Raw genomic sequence first — 7,692 nt, forward strand, 5'->3', positions numbered from 1 at the left:
GGCATTATTTCAAAATGTTTATATTACAGTAATTAAGATTTTTAGGCTTTTAATTGGTACTTTTTTTCTTTAACACAGAGAGTTTTAATTTAAGTAAAACAGGAAATCAGACACTATGATTCCTAAAAAAATTTACTAATGCTTTTCTAGAAATAGAATTGTTCCTAAGTTTTTCTGGTAACATCTAGTTGTAGACTGTGGGCTAAAGTTTAGGCAAAAGATAAATGTGAGAGATGGTAATTAAGACTGTAAAAAGCAAATGAGGTCTCTGTGGGAGTATGAAAAAGAAGACTAAAAGGATCATGTTGGAGCCCCATTCATGGGGCACAAATAATGTGTGGCCAGTGCAGGAAACTGAAGTGGCTTGAAAAACAGAAAGAGCCAGGAATAATTCAGGAAATGGTATGGCATGTCATCCATGTTGTAACATGTACAAGTACTTCCTTTTTATTGCTGAGTAGTATTCCATTGTATGGACATACCACATTTTGTTTATCCTGTCACCAGTTGACGGATATTTGGATTGTTACCAGCTTTTATTAATAGTTATTATGGGCTGGGTGAGGTGACTCATGCCTGTAATCCCAGCACTTTGGGAGGCCACAGCGGGTGGATCACTTGACGTTAGGAGTTCGAGATTATCCTGACCAACTGAAAATACAAAATGGTGAAACTTCGTCTCTACAAAAAATACAAAAATTTGCAGGGTGTGGTGGTGCACACCTGTAATCCCAGCTACTCAGGAGGCTGAGGCAGGAGACTCACTTGAATCTGGGAGACAGAGGTTGCAGCGAGCCAAGATGGTGCCACTGCACTCCAGCCTGGATGACAAAGTGAGACTCTCTCTCAAAACAAAACAAAAAAAAAGAAACAATACTCTGCATTTGCATTTGTAAGTCTTTGTGTGGATGTGTGTGTTTATTTCTTTTGAGTAAATACTTAAGAATGAAACGCCGGGTCATATGGTAAGCTCGTTTAATTTTTTTTATAAAACTGCCTAATCGTTTTCCAAAGTAACTGTATCATTTGACATTCCTACCAGCAAAATAATGAGTTATAAATAGGATAGCCTCTTTGAAAAACAGTTTGGTTATATCTGGTAAAACTGAAGATACCCAGCCTAATGACCTGAAAACTTCATCCTACATATATACCCTAGAGAATTCAACACATTTTTTTCAAGAATTTTTTTTTTTGGAGACAGAGTTTTGCTCTTGTTGCCTAGGCTGGAGTGCAGTGGTGCGACTTCAGCTCACTGTACCCTCCGACTCCCAGGTTCAAGCGATTCTCCTGCCTCAGCCTCCCAAACACCTGGGATTATAGGCATGTGCCACCACACCCTGCTAATTTTGTATTTTTAGTAGAGACGGGGTTTCTGCTTGTTGATCAGGCTTGTCTCAACTGCCAACCTCAGGTGATCCTCCTGCCTTGGCCTCCCAAAGTGCTGGGATTACAGGTGTGAACCACCACGCCTGGCCAAGAATATAACATCACTTATAGTAGTCTAAAACTGGAAATCACCAAATGGTCGTGGAGAGTAGATATGTAAATTGTGTACTGTTATACTGCAAGCAGACAAACCACAGACACATACAGTAATATTCATGAATCCTTAACGTAGGATTCCTTTTTTATTAAATTCAAAAACAGGCAAAAGAAATTTGGTGATATGAAGGTATAAAGAAAAATAAGAAAGAAATTACCATAAAAGTCAGTGAAATGATTACCTCTTGAGGAAAGGAGAGAGAAGGTTATGATTGGGAAGGAGCATATGGGATCTTGGGATCTTCTAGGGTGACTGCAGTGGTATTTTTCTTGATCTGGTTTTACAGATGTTTGTTTTATAATTTACTAAACTGTTCCTTAGATTATTTCTCTACATGTATATTTTACCTCACACTAAAAAATGTGTGAAAAAAAATTACTGCAACAACAGATACTAGACCATGGTGTCAAAAGACCGAGGTGTCATTTCCAGAATTGTTTTCATCCTCTGCTTCCTACATTTTAACTCAGATTCTTTTAACTCCGAGGCCTTTATCCCACTTTTAAACCAAATGTGTTGTACTTAGTCTCCTTGGCCCTTTCTTAGCTTTGAAATAAGTGAGCAGTGGGAAGCTATTATGTGTTCTTTAAACAAAGGAGATGATGACCGCAGTTTTTGTTTGTTTTTAAGGAAAATTAGTCTAACAGCTGAAGGTCATATTTTAGGAAAATCAGTTTAATAGCCATTTAAGTATGGATTAGAATTCGAAGTGCACCAAAATAGAGCTCACATCCACTGTGAGGTGATAAAGGCTCTAAACTCTAACACTTAGCAATAGTCTTTTGGGGTTTTCTTGGTTGGTTTTTGTTTTGTTTTGTTTTGAGATGGAGTTTTGTTCTTGTCGCCCAGGCTAGAGTGCAATGGTGTGATCTTGGTTCCTGCAACCTCCGCCTCCTGGGTTCAAGCAATTCTCCTACCTCAGCCTCCCTAGTAACTGGGATTACAGGTGCTGGCCACCATGCTAATTTTTTGTATTTTTAGTAGAGACGGGGTTTCACCATGTTGGCCAGGCTGGTCTCGAACTCCTGACCTTAGGTGATCTGCCCACCTCAGCCTCTCAAAGTGCTGGGATTACAGGCATGAGCCACCCGGTTTGTTTGTTCTTAAGGAAAAACAACAATACTTGATAACAGATTGACAAAAGAGATTTTGAACTTTAGGTATTGAGAAAAGATTAGTAAGACTCACTTTGATAGATGTGAAAATTACAAGACTGTGATACAGATTTTGCTTCTGGCCATGATGGAAAAATGGGCAACAGATTTATCCTCCTACCTTACCTAGAACACCAGACAAAATGTACCAAACAGTGGTTTTCAGGCATTGCATGACAGGCAGCACTGGATAGTGAACTATGAGAGAAAGTGAAACAAATGAAGTGCCCTGGCTTATTGCCTAGAGCCATAGCACAGAGAAGGGAAACCCAAAGAGAGCCCAGTAGTGTTGCTGAACTGAAGAGTTAAGACAAAATTTGCAAGACAGAGTACCTGAAGGTAGGTAGCTGCACAGAGAGAAAGCTCCAGAGGTCCACAGGGGGTTCTCCCAAGCTTTTGGCTGAGTATTCATCTGCATGTACTATGAGAACATCTTTGAGACTGGGGAAAGAATCACGGTGGAAAGGAGTAGGTGGAGCAATTTCCAGACCTCACACAGGGCTGGGAATAGTTTGTATTTCCACTAAGGAGAGTAAGAGTAACAAGACCTTCTTCCATACTGAGCATCAAGTCCTTAGAAGCATATTGCCTCAGTAATAGGGCCAAGTTAGCCCTTGACAAAAGGCTGATTTGGATCTTCCTTGATAAAGCTTAAAAGCAAGCCTCAACGGGATCTAATTAATTTCAGCTGAACTAAATATTGCCCAGAAAAAAAAAGCCTCAACATATTTAAAGGAATAATTAAAAAAAAAATACAGCACCCAACAACATAAAACTTAAGATGTTTGACATTCACCAAAAAATTACCACACCCAAAAATATGTCCAGTAACTGGGGGAAAATACAGTCAATAAAACAGTCCCCTGAAGAGACCCAGATAATAGACGAGGACATTAAAATATACTCCAGGGCTGAGTGCAGTGGCTCACCTCTGTAATACCAGCACTTTGGGAGGCCAAAGCCGGCGGATCCCTTGAGCTCAGGAATTCGAAACCACGCTGGACAACATGGTGAAACCCTGTCTCAAAAAATAAAAAATAAAAAAAATTATATATACACACACACACACACACACACACACACACACACACATACATACACATACACACACTCTATGTGTTCAAGGTAGAGGAGGAAAGCATGAGTGTGATGAGCACAATGAAAAATATAAGAATGACCCAACTTGAACTTCTAGAGATGAAAAATGCAGTTACAAATAAAAACACACTGGATTGCATTAATAGCAGGTTAGACATACTGTGGAAGAGAATATTAGTGAATTTGAAGATAATAGCAATAGAAACAAGAATGATATCATGAAAGTTCATTCCTGTTCCTCTTTGTTTTGATTCTCTCTGTTAAGTCTTCATAGAAAAAGTCATCTACTTTTCTGAAATGCATGTTGTCAAAGAATCTTGGAATATCAACCAGTGATTTTTATAGAAACTCTAATTCCCTTGCACTGTTAGTAACTTTTGCTGATTTTTATGGGAATTGGAGTGAGAAAGACACTCACAAGAGGGGTTGCTGGCACTGAACCAATATTGGTGATGCTTGGGTTTAGGGTTTCACTGTTAGAGAATGGACCTAGCTATGTAGCCCTATGTCTTGTCATTTCTTAAAAGTTCCATGAGAATAAAAATATAAAGATTTTGTTATTTGTAAAGCATTGTGCAGAAAGACTAATGATTATTATTATGTTGTTAGATGTTCTAAAATGTTAGTTTTTATCTTAGTAAAGTTAATTCCAAAACCTTCGAAAATAGACTCATTGTATATATACCTCATTGCCCTAATGCTATTTTTAGTGTTGTGTGGAATATATACTTTAGTTAGACTTAATTGAAATTCTGTTTCCAGAATTTTAAATTTCTTAAGTTGGGAGACATCGTAGGACAGTAGTTTTCAAATTTTTTGGTCTCATGACTTTTTTGGTCTTTCATTTTTTCTTAATAAAAAACATGTGGCCAGGCATGGTGGCTCACGCCTGTAATCCCAGCACTTTGGGAGGCCGAAGTGGGCAGATCACGAAGTCAGGAGTTCAAGACCAGCCTGGCCAACTGGTGAAACCCCATCTCTACTAAAAATAGAAAAATTAGCCAGGCATGGTGGCACGCACTTGTAATCCCAGCTACTCAGGAGGCTGAGGCAGGAGAATCACTTGAACTTGGGAGGCGGAGGTTGCAGTGAGCTGAGATGGGGCCACTGCACTCCATCTTGGGCGACAGGACAGAGTGAGATTCCGTCTCAAAAAAAAAAAAAAATGTTTTGGTGTCCAAAATGATGTTGTGAAATATATCAGACCAATTAATATATCTTAGTTCATACACTCATCATTTTTTGTGGTGAAAACCCATTTAATTAAATTTTAGTCTTTTAGCAGTTTCCAGGTGTACATTATCATTAACTGTAGTCACCATGCTGTACAGATCTACAGAATGTATTCATTCTAAATAAACTTTGTACCCTTTAACCAACATCTATCCATCTCCCCTCAGTCCTCTCCCCTCCACCTACTAAGCACCTAGCAACCACTCTTCTACTCTGCTTCCATGAGTTTGACATTTTAGATTTCCACATATAAGTGAGATCAAATAATATTTGTCTTTCTGTGCCTGGCTTGTTTCCTTTAGCATAATGTCATCCAGGTTTATTCATGTTGTCACAAAATTTCCTTCTGAGAGGCTGAATAGTATCCAATTATATATAGATAAACTACAGCTTCTTTATCCATTCATCACATAGACGAACACTTGGGTTGATTCCAAATCCCGGCTATTGTGAATAATGCTGCAATGAACACAGAAGTACAGATATCTCTTCAGTGTACTGATTTCATTTCCTTTGGATATATAACCAAAAGTGGGATTGCTAGATTATATGGTAGTTTTTAGTTTTTTGAGTAACATCCGTATTGTTTTCCATAATGCTGTACTAATTTACATTCCCACCAACAGTACGCAAGGGTTCCCGTTTCTCTACATCTTCCTCCACACGTTTTGTCTTTTTAGTAGTAGCCATTCTAACAGTTGTGAGGTAATATCTCATACCAGTTTTAATTTGTATTTCCCTGGTGATTTATGTTGAGCATTTTTTCATATATCTGTTGGCCGTTTGTGTGTGTGTGTGTGTGTGTGTGTGTGTGTGTGTGTGTGTGTGTGTATATATTTTAGAGAAATACCTATTCAGGTCCTTTGCCCATTTTTAAATCTTATTTTCTCTCTGTTGAGTTGAGTTCCTTTTATATTTTAGATACTAACCCCTTATCAAGATTTATGGTTCACAAATAATTTTTCCCATGCTGTTGGTTGTCTCTTCAGTCTGTTGTCTCTTGTGCTATGCAGAAAGCTTTTTAGTTTGATGCAGTCCCATTTGTCTATACATGTTGAGTATCCTTTATCTGAAATGCTTGTGACTAGAAGTATTTAAGATTTCAGATTTTTGAACGTTTGCATTATACTTACCAGTTGAGCATCCCTAATCTGAAAATCTGAAATCTGAAATGCACCAATGAGCATTTCCTTCATCTGTCATGCTGGCAATAACAATGTTTTGGATATTTGGATTTGGGATGCTCAACCTACATTTTGATTTTGGGTTTTTGTTTTTGAGACAAGGCCTCACTCTGTTGCCTAGGCTGGAGTGCAGATGTATGATCATGGCTCACTGCAGCCTCGAACTCCTGGGCTCAAGTGATCTTCCCACCCCAGCTTCCCAAGTAGCTGGGACTTCAGGTGTGTGCCACCATGCCCAGCTAACTATTTTGTGTAGGGATGGGGTCTCCCTCTGTTTACCCCAGGCTGGTCTTAAACTCCTGGGTTCAAACAGTCCTCCTGCCTCAATCTCCCAAAGTGCTGGGACTACAGGGGTGAACCACCATGACTGGCCTGTATTTTGATTTTGTTTCTTGTGCTTTTGGAGTTATATCCAAAAAATTTCCCCAGACCAGTGTCAGAAAGGCTTTTTTCTATTTTTTTTCCAGTAATTTTATAGTTTCCAGTCTTACGTTTAATTTTTTGATCAATTGTGACCTGAGTTTTGTACTTGGTGTAAGATACAAAGGTCCAGTTTCATTCTTCTGCGTGTGAATATCCAGTTTTCCCGACACCATTTATTGAAGAGGCTGTCCTTCCCCCTTGTGTGTTCTTTTGTCAAAGATTAACTGTAAATACATGCATTTATTTCTAGTCTTTCCAGTCTGTTCCATTGGTCTTTGTCTGCTTTTATGCCAGGATCATACTCTTTTGATTACTATAGCTTTGTAGTATATTTTGAAATCAGGTAGTGTGATCCCTCCAGCTTTGTTCCTTTTGCTCATGATTGCTTTGGCTATCTGGGGTTTTTGTGGTTCAACATGAGTTTTTTTGTTTGTTTGTTTTTATAGAAAGCTTATTCAGAGGGATAATAGAGAACCATATGAGTTTTAGGATTGCTTTTTCTACTTCTGTAAAATATGCCACTGGAATTTTGGGGATTAGGGATTCTCAGTGCAGTGTAGGTATTGCATCACATCTATAGATCGTTTTGGGTAGTATGGACATTTTAACAATACTAGTTCTTCCAGCCCAAGAACATTTATTTTCCATATTTATGTCCATTTATTTGTGTCCCCAGCAGTTTCTTTCATTAATGTTCTATAACTTTCAGTGTATAGATCTTTCACCTCCTTAAATTTATTCCTATTTTATTTTTTTGTTGCTATTGTAAATGGGATTGTTTTCTCGATTTATTTTTTAGATAGATTATTGTGTCAGTACTTCGTTACACTCTTAAAAATTGAAGACACCAAAGAGCTGTTGTTTATAATATTTTCCGTAATAGATATTAAAACTGGGAAATTTTAAATAATTCATTTAAATAACAAACCTACATGTTAACATAATTAACTTTTTTGACGAAAATAACTTTTCTAAAACAATGTGTGAGTGACAAGAGTGACATTGTTTTATACTATTGCAAATCTTTTTTATGTCTGGTTTTGTTTTTTTTGGG

At 37.9% G+C, this 7,692-nt stretch overlaps 1 protein-coding gene across 3 annotated transcripts in view; it reads left to right on the plus strand.

The window, feature by feature from the left end:
* Positions 1 to 7,692, plus strand: part of BTAF1 (B-TFIID TATA-box binding protein associated factor 1) — a 105,970-nt gene that overhangs the window by 73,781 nt on the left and 24,497 nt on the right. The gene's annotated exons all lie outside the window — the stretch shown is intronic.

Source organism: Rhinopithecus bieti, unplaced genomic scaffold (assembly GCF_001698545.2).
Source record: "Rhinopithecus bieti isolate Rb0 unplaced genomic scaffold, ASM169854v2 scaffold_25740, whole genome shotgun sequence".
In the NCBI taxonomy this organism is placed as follows: domain Eukaryota; kingdom Metazoa; phylum Chordata; class Mammalia; order Primates; family Cercopithecidae; genus Rhinopithecus; species Rhinopithecus bieti.